The sequence below is a fragment of the Pseudorca crassidens genome, chromosome 6 (assembly GCF_039906515.1).
Source record: "Pseudorca crassidens isolate mPseCra1 chromosome 6, mPseCra1.hap1, whole genome shotgun sequence".
Taxonomy (NCBI): domain Eukaryota; kingdom Metazoa; phylum Chordata; class Mammalia; order Artiodactyla; family Delphinidae; genus Pseudorca; species Pseudorca crassidens.
The window spans coordinates 24203317-24216901 of record NC_090301.1 but is presented as its reverse complement, the minus strand read 5'-3'; positions in this window follow the sequence as shown (position 1 = coordinate 24216901).

Below are 13585 nucleotides of genomic sequence, written 5' to 3'. Positions count from 1 at the left end.
CAACCGCATCTGTCTCCTCTTGTTTTCTACTTCTCAGCTATTAGGTAAAAAGGGTAGTTATTAGGTAAATAAGGTAGCTATTAAATGATGACTTACGCAAAGCCTGCAATTTTAGTGTTCCCATTTCATCTTACCAACATTATCAGGCTCCTCAGCAAGAAACATTTTGATAATATTTGTTAGGCAATTTGTGATATGAATATGACAATATTTGTGATGAAAACCAGTTTAACTTCCTACTCAATGCTATCTTTGAGGATGGATTTCAATCTCTTTTCTTCTTAGACCAGGATATATACATGAAGCATGTCAGGTGTCAGATTTGTTGACACGAAAAATTCAAAACTGATTAGTTTTCAATCACTGGTTTCTGCGTGAGCATGTCCTAGCCACCTTCCCCCCACCCCCAATACACACACACACGTACATGTCAGAGCACACAGGACTCCTGACTCCATTTCTTCACCCACAGAAACCACATTTCCTCTCACTCCTTCTCACTTCACCAATCCACAAACCCTTTAACTACCCCTGAAATATGGACCTATTTCCTGACATCTCCACAAATATAACAGAAAGCTTTCGTGGTCTCATGTAACCAAACTTACAACCATATACATGCCTCACATGACCAAGAAAATCACTCATCTCTCTACTGTGTCCAATTCAGGATTCTTTGCAATAGACCATGGTGCATGGAATTTGAAGGCTATATTTTGGTGTTAATGGATTTCATGCATACATACAAAAACAATGAAAGCAATGACAGATTTTATCTAAGGCTTTGTCTTTTCAAGTATATAGCTTGCTTACTCATAAAGACTCTAAATTTTGCTTGCTTTCTGAAGGAAACATGTGGCTATTTCCCTTTGGTCTTAGAAGAGCTCTGCATAAACATGCTTTAAAACAAAATTTATTCATGTAATTATGAGTTCATAAATTATATATATTCCTAATGAATCCTACATAAATCCATGAAGTAGCAATAAGGAGTTTTATCCTTGATTATTATCATAAAAACCTTGTAGCTTTAACATGTTTCTGCATATTGTATTAATACCTCCTGTGCACCTCCTTGGGTACTTACTCTGTGTCTCACTTATCTAATTCCAGACACCAAAGTGACCACCTGGCCAGTGAGGGCTCTGGTCAGCCTCTCACAAGTGCAGCTAGACAGACTTTACCCTAGGACCCCATCTCTGGCTTCACACTCGGGGCTTTTCTGTCAACTCCTCAAGCTGGGGGCAGGTAGGGAACCTACTCTCCACTCACACATGTACAACCTAGAGTGTGAGGGAATTAACACCTGTATTAGCTTCCTGGGGCTGCCATAACAAAACGTCATAGACTGTGTGGCTTAAACAACAAAAATTTATTTTCTTACAATTCTGGAGGCTAGAAGTCCAAGATCGAGGTTTGATTTCTTGACAGGTTTGATTTCTCCCAAAATCATTCTCCTTGGTTGCCTTCTTGCTATGTGCTCACATGGTCTTCCCTCTGTGCATACTCATCCCTGGTGTTTCTCTCTGTCTGTCCAAATTGCCTCTTCTTATAAGGACACCAGTCAGATTGGATTAGGGCCCACCATAACGGCCTCATTGTAACTTGTAACTTAATCACCTATATCCAAATATGGTCACATTCAGAGATGCTGAGAGTTAGGGGTTCAACATATGAATTTTGGGGGAATACTATCCAGCCTATAAACACCCCATGGGTGACCAACAGGGGAAGGAAACTGATGAATAAATTTTTCTTTCACTCTTCCTCTAGACAGGCAGTCCTGATTCACATTTCATGTGAAGGCTCTTAGACAGTACTTGGTGATCAAGCAAGCAGTACTTACAGCAATGGTCCACTAGCGACTCATCTTGGTGTTGACTCTCTTTCCTTCTTTGGCTGGTTTCCCTGTCCCTCACCATTTCCAGCTCCCAGGATCACAAATGCTAACAAACAACCTGCACTCAGGTTCTGCTTCCTGGAGAACACAGGCTAAGACACGTAAGTTATCTCACTTCATCCTTACAACAACCATGCCAGATATCTATTATTACTTCATAAATGAAGAAACAGGAGACTCAGAGAAGATAAATTACTTGCCCAGGGTCACACAGCTAATAAACTACAAAGACAGGACTTTGATTTAAATCTTTTTTGATGCCCAATCCTGCATTATTTCCTAGGTGCCGTAATATCTCCTAGCAAAGTCTATGCATAATCAGATAAAATTTAAGCCATTTTCCCTACCAATTTTTAAAACTGTTTAAATGGACTAGAGGTAAGGCATTCCAAGTTCATAATTCATCTCCCTATTATTTCAATGCTACTCCTTTCCTCCTTTCCCAAACCGAAGAGTTTGATATTTCTCTTTCAAAATTTACCTGTATCTGAAATCATTCTTTTTTCAACAGAAATCAGATAAATTACAATCTCTTTATTGGTCCTATTACAAACTGTACCTTTCCAAGCAAACCACATTTCACAGTCAAATTAGGGAGGCTCTTATATCTTAATCAAAGCTTAACAGTTTAATCGTTCATTAAACATGAGAGTAATTTAGTGTCCTATTATACAATCATTATTGTTTCCTGAAAATCTGATGTGATGAGGTGCAATAAATGTAAACTGAAATATAGCCTGTGGAAGGTTATTTATTATTTCTTCTGGCTAAAAACATTCATAACTGAAATTTATTGGTCCATACTCCCTTCATTATAAATATTTTATGTTCTGCCTCAGGGATCCATGTCTTAGCATTTAAATGTCTCAATCTGTGTCAGTAACAGGAAGAACAAGTTCACTGGGTAGAATTTTTGCCCTTTACTTCAGAATGTTACAATAATAATGGGCTATAAATATGTTATAATTATGCCTTTGATCACTGCTGTAGTTTTCTAGTCTGAATGAATTAAATTCAAACCTAAAGCTGAGCTGGTAGACATAAATGACAGTAGTTATCTTAAACTAAGACTTTGCTGAAAGCCATATTAATTTAGTGAAAATATTTAGAGTGGCCAGAATAGCAAACCATTTTTCCTCTTACTTCTACCTTAATGTGAAGTAGCACCCGTACCTGTCACCACGTTTATATATCAGTAGTGGTTTATGTTTACAGTTACATAAAGCTTTATACTCTCAGCACTTTTTTTTTTTTTGCGGTATGCGGGCCTCTCACTGTTGTGGCCTCTCCCGTTGTGGAGCACAGGTTCCGGATGCGCAGGCTCAGCGGCCATGGCTCACGGGCCCAGCCGCTCTGCGGCATGTGAGATCTTCCCGGACCGGGGCACGAACCCACGTCCCCTGCATCAGCAGGCGGACTCTCAACCACTGCGCCACCAGGGAAGCCCTACTCTTAGCACTTTTATAAACTGATCACCACAACAACCTTTGAAATACTACAGAGCAGCTGTAAAAACCTCCATTGTCCAAATGAGAAAACTGAGGTCCAGGTAGGTATAGATGTATGATTTTTGTTTTAATTCTTTAAATTTTAATCATGAGATAGTAAAATCATGCAACAATGTGAATCAAGTTCCTGTTTTCTGCCCATCTCATCTTATGCAGAGGTTGGTGGAGAGGAGGTGGAGGAGGGGATGGCAGAGTAAAGGACATGAATAAGTGACAAAGAGCAGATGACAGGGAACCCTGCTGGGGAAATGGAGATATGAGGCAGAGGGAATGTCCTGCATCACCTGTATTCTCCCAGATCTGTCTCCCTATATAAAGCCTATAGAACAGATTACTGGTAAATTAACTGAGAGATGCCTAGAATCAGTATAGTTTTCCTGGAAGTCCCAGTCAGCTATGGGACCAAGAGTTGTCTCACTAATATGAGGCTTATTATAACACTTTTGTTAATGGATATTTTAAAAAATTGAAGTATAGTTGATTTACAGTGTTGTGTTAATTTCTGCTGTACAGCACAGTGATTCAGTTATACATACACACACAGATATATATATTTTTTTGTATTCTTTTCCATTATGGTTTATCATAGGATTTTGAATATAGTTCCCTGTGCTATACAGTAGGACCCTGTTGTTTATCCATTCTTAGAGCTTGCATCTGCTAACCCCACATTCTCACTCCAACCCTCCCTGGCCCCCCTTAGCAACCTGTTCTCTATGTCTGTGAGTTTGTTTCTGTTTCGTAGAGAAGTTCATTTGTGTCATATTTTAGATTCTGCATATAAGTGATATCATATAGTATTTGTCTTTCTCTTTCTGACTTACTTCACTTAGTATGATAATCTCTAGGTCCGTCCATGTTGCTGCAAATGACATTATTTCATTCTTTTTTATGGCTGAGTAGCAGTCCATTGTATATATGTATCAGAACTTCTTTATCCTGTTAATGGATATTTTAAAGTTCCAATTGGAGGACCTTTCAGAGAGCTTTACCTCACTTCTTCTCTTCCAAATAAATTCTGGACATAGTTTTTGAAAACCATCCTACATATGGGAGCACACAGAAGAAAAAGTGAATTTCCTCTCAGTGAAGATTGAAAAGAACAACTGTACCCTGGGGTTAAATTATCCATACAGAAAAGACATGAAGGAAGGGCTATCCTCTTTTAGTATATACAAACATGTTGACAGGGAAAATTTCCTGAAGAAATATCATGTAATTTGAAGAAAAGGTGATTTTTTTTTTTTTTTTTTTTGCAGTACGCGGGCCTCTCACTGTTGCGGCCTCTCGCGTTGCAGAGCACAGGCTCCGGACGCACAGGCTCAGCGGCCATGGCTCATGGGCCCAGCCACTCCGCGGCATGTGGGATCTTCCCGGACTGGGGCACGAACCGGTGTCCCCTGCATTGGCAGGCAGACTCTCAACCACTGCGCCACCAGGGAAGCCCGAAAAGGTGATTTTTAACAGCTTGGATCCAGACTTTCTTGGGCACTGAATTGTCCTACACTACCCTATGAGCCTTTATGCTTTTAAGCGTATTCCTTGAAACAATGGTTCCTCTAGATATAAATAAGTTTACATGAAAAGAGTATTCTGTGATCAGATTTTCAAATGCTGGTCCCGCAAAATATTCTATTCACAAAGCAGAGCTGAGTTTATTGCTTACTGTGGTGAGGAAAATGGTTACTCTGACAGTCTTAGTAACATCTTGATCAGTTCAAGATGATGGAGGACAAAGTGAAGACATTTATGAGATTTGGGGAGTCTGGTTAAAGTTGGGGATTGATTAGGATTGCAAGAGATTCATGATATAATAGGATTGGTGAGTAGAGCATGGATATGGTTTCAAAGAGAATCTTGAAGAGTTAGCCCTCCTTTGATACCATATTATCTTCAGAAAGGGTATTTATTCTAATCAGGATAAATGGAATATTTGGATAAATGGATTTTCTGTAAGTTCCTAAAATGAACAACGAAGTTATTTGTAACTGTAACATCCTGGACAATTTTCCTGAAGAGTAAAACCATGTAATGAAGAAAGCTACGTAGTAAAGTCATGTTAATATGGAATCTAGACAATAAATGTGCAGGTGTAAAAGGTTCTCAACGTAAGTCTAGGAATTCCAGAGTCAAACAAAGTTCAGCAAATGTTTTAATAGTGGTGTTTTTCAGATTCTTTAATACATGAATGGACATGCAATTTTCAAGGAAAAAGTACACAAAAAACACTTTTATTTTTTCGTCTGAATATAAAATAAAATGAATTTAGGATATTCATTTTAAAAAGAGGTTGTAAATATAAAACCCAAACAGAAAGTAACTATAATCCCAGTCTGGCATTTCCCTGCACACAGACAGTAACATCTTAAGCAACTGGCACAAAGGCACACTGGGCTGGAATTTGGTTCAAGAGTTAGGCACAACCAGAATGCATCAGTGATTAGAATGAAGGTTCACAGCGCCAGTAGTTTGAGGAGGAAAGTGAAGTAGATGATACAAAAGGAGGGGAATCTTTCTAGTGGAGATATGTTGCTTAGCTAATAAAATGAGCCGTGCATGTATTTTATGTCTTCAATTTACCCTACAGTGTCAGTATTGAATTGTTACATAGTGATAATGCTCTTATTAGATGCTACTCTTCTGAGGCAAGAAACACTGCTTACTAAAAGTAAACAACAGTTAAAACAGCATTTTATTTTCATGCACAGATAATTTGAATGGCCAAACAGAGCTTGGGTACTTTTTATTAGCCAACAGAACAGGCTAACAACTACAAATAACAGGTCATCTACTTAGTCTGGGATTGGTAAATGCCACTGTAAGATGACTTTCCTTCATTTGATAGTGAAAGGAGTCGGTCCCTTGACTGGAAATGACATGAGCATTTCCACTATTCGATACAAAAAAACTAAGTATGGACTTTTGGAGAAACAGTAGAGGGAATAAAGCAAATGTTTAAAATATTATCTCAAAGATATTTTAATTAATTAAATATTAACTAAGGAAAAAAATAGGCTTGATTTTTATGCCAGGAAATACTGAGTTGATTCCAGGAGATACTGAGATGATTCCAGGAGTTCACATAAATGTAATTCTAACTGTGCAATTGCAAATGAAGCTACAGAGGAAGAAAAATTCCAGATATTCTATACAAATCAATTTGGTTTCTGAGCTCAGATTTTAAAGGGACACATATAAAAGCCAAACAGCACTGGCCCTTCTTGTGGCTGGCCTGAGATGGTGATGTATGCAACACAGCAACCTCCAAGAAAGTACTGAAAAGTAATTCAGATATTTTGGAATTCTCTTAAAAGACACTGTGTGAAAATTACATATACCTTCTCTTACCTCTCATCCATTTTGACGGCAGTTGCTTCCCTAACACCTACCACCTTTCTGGATTCTTTCTTACACTTCTTCCCTAAAACTCTTTCACTTGTTTTAGTCCAAACTCAAACACCTATGACCACTTTTTTTTCTAGGACTTTTTCTGTTGAAAATAAATTTGAGCTTTCTCTGTTCCAGGACCCAAATGGAAATTTCCAAAGCCCAGCCCTAAAGATGCAAGAATAATAAAGAATTCTTCCTTCTTAGAGCTACAGGGGAATGGGGGCTGCCCAAAGTCTCAGAATTTGTGTATTAATGTTTTTGTCCTCTCCACATGTTCAAAACTTGAGGTGAAAGAAACATAGACAAGGATTCATATTAGAGGGTGGCAGAGAATTGATAGATTTGGGAAGTCTAAGCACTCAATAAACTGCAAAATTTACACACACACATACACACACACCCCCAACACACACACACACACACACACACACGTCTTTTTAAGCCTTGATCATAGTATGTAGAAGATAGAGAAGAGAATGTTCTCTGTTTGAGGCCAATAATACATTGACTAATAACAAAAGAGAAAGCAAACCTTTCTTTGGACTGAAAAAAAGAGAAAACATATTGGTAAAAGGGAATTAACTGGAGGTGTAGCTAGGGAAGGATAGGTAAGCTTCTGGTCTCAAATTATCTCTAAAGGTCTCCAAGGAACTTGCAAATTACATCATTAAACCAAACATTGCCAATGACATTTGAGGGACTGTCAAGAACAATAAAGGGTAATAAAACTGGAGATAAGCAAATACTATCCAATTTTGAAAAATGAGATGAAGGGAGGTTTGACAAATTAGAGACAGATAAAAGTTACAATGATTTCAGCTAAGATTTCAGAATCTTTAATATAGATGAATAGGTTTGGAAGCCTAAAGAAGCAATGATCACTAGGAACCAATAAAGGCTCACAAAACAAAATCAGACTCCTCTCACTTCTTTCTGTACGTCAGGGTCCTGGCAGGGAGCAAATGGCACACACAACCAGACGGTAATTGAGGTGAGTTTACAGCAGGGACTCTTCATACTAGCATGGGGTAGGGTTAAAGGAAACTTAGAGGGATAGTGAAGCAACTGTGGAGAACTGGCACCACCCAACACAGGACTGGCTACATAATTTACAGGGTCAAGGGCAAAATGAAAATGCATAGCCCTTTATTCAAAATCCACTAAGAATTTCAAGACAGGAGCAGCAAAGCATTACCAAGCATGAGGTCCTGTATGACCACACAGGCTGCAAGCCCATTGCAGCCATCTTTGACCCTTAAGTTTCAAGGGTCAAGAAGGGAAACATGTACTAGAACCTGGAGAGAGTTGTAGCTGTATCTTTAGCTGGAGGAGAGTCCACTGGAGAGACAAAAGAAGAGCTAAGCCACTTATACTAATTACTACACTGATGACCTGTGGCTATGAAGAGAGGGACTGGTGAAATTCATACCTTAATCCCATTCTTCTCCTGCCCTTCTATAATCTCAGACAACGGAATCCAGTTAATATAGTGCATGGAGGACAGGTTCCAGAAGCACAAAACAGGGTGGAGAGTGAATTGGGAGAGGCAGGAAGAATATTTTGCACACCTTTATGAAGTCACAATGCTGTGAAATCCATGAAACCTGGTAACCCTACTCTAGAAGGACTTTAGGAAGGTGTTTACCACAACTGCTCAGGAGCTCCTTTTGGACAAAATGGACAGAGATGGCCTACAAGCAAAGATAATTATGTGGATCTATAATAGGTTAAATAATTACATCCAAAGTCTACTGAAAACTAGTACTACCCAGTTTAGCATTTTTGCTACTGACTTGCAGATATAGAACGAATGATTATCAAAGCATGGTTTACAGATTACTGAATGGAACAGTGACTAACCAGGATGAAAGAATTAGAATCCAAAAAGATCTTGACAGGCTGTAGCAATGGGATAAAAAGATCTTGACCAGTTGGAACAACTGACTAAATATAATAGTAGTACATCTTGGGATTCGCTCTCAGGTTCAAAAGCCAGTAGCACAGGTTTGGGAAAGGGAGACAATACTTATGATGTCTGAAAATGACTCAGGCAGTTTAGGGGAAGGTAAAGTCAATGTGGGTCATGAGTGTGGTAGATCATCGAGAAAAGCATATTAGGTTTTAGGCAGAATGAATTGAACAAGGGAGGTGATAATCCAAACCTGGGACTGTGTTGATCAAACCACACCTGGAAAACTGGGTTTATGTGAATGTCATATATGACTCATGATGTACTCTGAGAAGACTAACTAGGATAGGAGAAGAGACTTATGAACTAGGACCAACCCCAAAAGCTGGTCTGGCTTTAATAACTGATGCAAATGACAACATGAATGTGACAGTGTTGAGATTACTGCTCAGTCAGCAAACAAAAGAAGAGCAGAGGACATAAATGAGATCAAAGACATATGAGTGGATGAGGCAACTCTTGCCTTAGTTCCTCCCCCTGAGTTTGCAGGGTTAAGAATCTACAAGGACAGAGGACCCTAGAATTAAAAGCTCACTGCCTTTTGAAAGGAAAGGGGAGGGGTGCATTTTCCCAGAGGGATCCACTTTACTACCATATAAAGAAATTCTTGCTAGGCCACAGTTACATACTTCTGAATGCTCTTTCTTATTTGTCATTACGCCTATTTGAAGAAAGCCAAGTACTAACACAGAATAGAAATTATTCCTTAGTAGTAATAATTGAAGAGATTTGTAGCCTATAATAAAAGACCACTCTGGAGAGTAATGGTATACAAACTATATCCAAATATATTAAAGACTGCCATATGGAAAAGTAATTATCACTGTCCTTTACTAAATCAAGAAATAAAACAGTATCGTTTTAAAAAATCAGAGAGAGGCATTTTTAACAGTCCCATTTCCTGAGAACAAAACAGACTGCCATGGAAAGCATAAGGTTCCCAATAACTAAACATGAATAACATAGGACATAGTCTAGATGATTCTTTAACAGGTGTGTTATTTAGGCAATTCCAGCATTCAATAGTGTTTAAAGTAGTTTTTAATGATTGCTTCTAATACTGAGCTTCCATAGTTCATTCTTTCTTTCATTCAATAAGTATTTATTGAGAAGCAGCCACATTCCAACATGGTCTTAAGAACTGAGGATACAACAACAAACAGAAACAAGCCATTTCTCATGGAGCTTAAATTATGATGGGATAGGTAGATAATAAACAAATCATTAATAAAATGTCAGGCAGTAGTGGTAAATGTGAAAAAAATAAAGCAGAGTCAGAAGCTCCGGTAATGGATTAAGAGAAGGAGTATAGGCCTCCCTGGCTAATAAGCTCGTGTCTTTATCATACTAAATTTCTCTAAATCTTCAGTCCTGGCCTCTTCTTCAGGCTCATATCATTTTTCTTCTTTATACTAATTACCGTCCCTCTGGTTTATTCTTTAACTCCTAAACCCAGAATAACTTTAATTTTTAAACTCATAAGAATTTAGTAGTAAACCTATCATAGTGTAATTTAAGAGCAGGATGTGCCCAATACTCACAATTTCATTTAGAACCATGATGTGGGTATCTTCATACATCTAGGATACAGTACAATTCTTTTTCCCCACCAACCAATGCTTTGTAATATTTGGGCTCAGGCCTGTCTTCCTAATCTCAGATTTTTATTTCTTTGAAGAGGGGGCACAAATATTTATTTATCTGTGCCTCTTGCCCATCTCAAGAAAGTTTTATCTCCTCTTTATCTATGTCATTCCTTTTATTTAGTTAATAAATGAAATTTATTGATATTTAATTGGAAATTTTTATTCCATGATACTTTGACGCCAACATCTAATCAAATCTACTATTGGACAAAGGGAAGTAGGAAAATAAAGCTAAGAGGAAGACAAAACAATTGGATTACAGACCCAAAATAGACACACACACATGCACATGCACACACACACATACCCACACACAAAATAGCCTATGACCTTTATTTTTTTTCTTTTTCTTTCTTTCTTTTTAAACTAGTGTATTCATACAACTGAAGGACAGGAAGGTATTTGGAGGATCAGAAGGTTGAAAAGATCACTAGGATAAGAAATAATTTTCTGTTAACATAATATGCTAACAAGTTGTTGGTTTAACTTTCTAATCACAGATGCATAGAGTCAGACAACGTAATGAGGTGAAAATTACCTTAACTTTTCCTGCCACCAGTACCATCTTAACAGAAACATCTTAGCAAGGTGAAGTTAATTGTACAAGATCATATACCTATTTCCAGAATCAAAAAGTTAAGTGGATGGAGTTCAGCTCAAGAACAAGAACAATTTACTTTCCTCTTACTCATGGTAACACTGAAATTTAAAAAAAAAAAAATTTAATTAGCAGTAGTGGAATACAAAACAGAAATCCTGATGACAGTTTAAGAAAATACTAGGAGAGAAATAGCAGACCGGATCTGATCATTGGAAAAACCACAGCAGAGAAACTATGTCCCCAAATTCCCTAAGTAGAGGGGAAGAGCTCTGATGCATTACTGGACTGGTTGCTGAATTATGAGTGGCTAGGGGATCCATTTGGTGCTCACACACTGGCGATCTGGAATTGTCGGGGGGGGGGGGGGGGGGGGGGGGGGGGGGGGAATGAATGCCCTAGGCAGTGAATGAACTTTTGACTTACGGGAGATATGAACTGGGAGATACATTTTTCTCCCCTCATCCTGAGGAAAACTGTCCTGAAACAGAGAAGTTTATACAGTCTTTGGAAAGATGATCCCATGAGATCACACTATCAGTTGCAACTGACACCCACAGTGGTCACAGTGGCCAGTCCAGTGATGCATCCCATCATGTCTGTTCTCCTTTCTTCCCTGACTCATTCTCACTCCTCTGGGAATACACTTGCTAATTAACTGGCACATCAGCTTTTTCTTTAAGCTGTTTTCTAGAGAACTTGGTCTAAGGTAAGATACTTATTATATAATGTTACATGAAAAAGTTACATGAAAAAGTAAGTTACAGAATAATATGGAGAATGACAAATTTTATGTAACAAAACGTATATATTCATATCTAAACATATTTTTGTCAAGGTATAAAAAGAGGTCTGAATCAACACATAATAAATCTTTGAGAATGTGTAAGAGTAAAGAGAAGACTTTGAATATACATTTTACTTCACTATTTAAAAGTTTTGAAGGTCATCTATTATATTTGTAATATCAAAGAACACTAAAAAAGTAAAATATTATAAAATAAGCTATGTGATGGTATAATACTTCAAACTGAACATGTTTCAGATTTTTATATTACTGATAAAGAATTTTAGGCACAGTTGAAAAATGGTCATATTGGAAAATGAGTTAAAGAAAGTAAATGTTCACATCTTTTCTATCTGCTTTAACATTCACTCGTGCTAAATTGAAATTTTTCTGAACTTCTGGTAGGGAATACAACACAAAGCAATGTCTTGCAAGGTTGTGTTTATACAACACAAAAGGAAGTGCAAACCTGTCAATTAGCTGATTTTTTAAAAAAATCAATGTGAATAAACAAGTAGATGAAAACTCTTCTTAAAAATTTAACTGGCTAAATGGCAGTATTTATTTCACTTGTGCTCTGAAGACAGACAAGCTCTTTATATTTACAACAACAACAAAAAATAGCTCCTTAAGAAAAAAATGAAACTGATCTCTTTCCTCTAATTTTATTAGATTAAAAATTTAGTTTCCTGTAATTAGTATTTGGGCATATAAAAGCTACAGTGATATTCTAATAAATATAATACTTCTTTAGCCATACATATGTGTTTTTAAGATGTAGTATAAGGGACTTTTTAAGATATCACCAAAACTTGGTTTCAAAGTTTTTTTCTCCATTTTATACTGAAAGCAGGAAAATCTCTCCCAAAGAAAGGGTAGCATGTCCATGAAGCAGCAATATTAACAGAAGGTGATTATGTAAGTTATTCTAAACTGACTCTAGTTCCGTTATGTAGTTATAATATTTAAAATGCAATATAGAAATAACCACTTTGTTTTTATAAAATAACATAAAATTTCAGTTAATACTTATATGCACTACTGAATAATTTCTATTTGTTTTCTTGGCAGTGAAAAAAACTATTGGTTTTAGGGGTTCAAAAGTAAATTGCTACACCAATGTAAACTATACTTTTGTTTGTAGTGAAGGTAAAAGACTTTGAAGATCCCACTGATAACTCTGTAAAATATGAGGAGAAATTACCAAACCAGGTGATTTCTTGCCATATATATATATATATATATATATATATAAAATAAGAAGTATAGAGGCTCTAAAATAAGCTATTTCACATGAAAGTCTTCATGGCTGATAAACTTGACTATCATAGGTATATTTTAAGAGAGGACTGTTTATTAACCTGTTTAAAAAAAAAAAAAAAGGTTAAAAATAGGTCTGGGAAGTTTGCATCCCCAGCCAAGGATCTAGAGGGAGAGGATTCATTCCGAAGGAAGTTCATATCCCTAATCAAGGATGAAGAGGCTCAGGTTGCACTGGCTAGAAGCTCACACCCATGCTTAAAGATGAAGGAGGCCTGCATTATACAACTTCAAGCTTATATCCATATCCAAGTGCAGAAGAGACCAGGATTCATGCAACCAGAAAGGTCATACCCAGGATGTTCATATCTACATCCTAAAGAAGGAAAATGGCCACTCATTCATTGCTCCTGGGAATGTGAAATGGTACAGCCACTTTGGAAAGCAGTCTGGGCATTTCTGAAAGCACTAAATTTGCACCCATCACACAACCCAGCAATCACAGTTCAGGGCTCATCCCAGAGAAA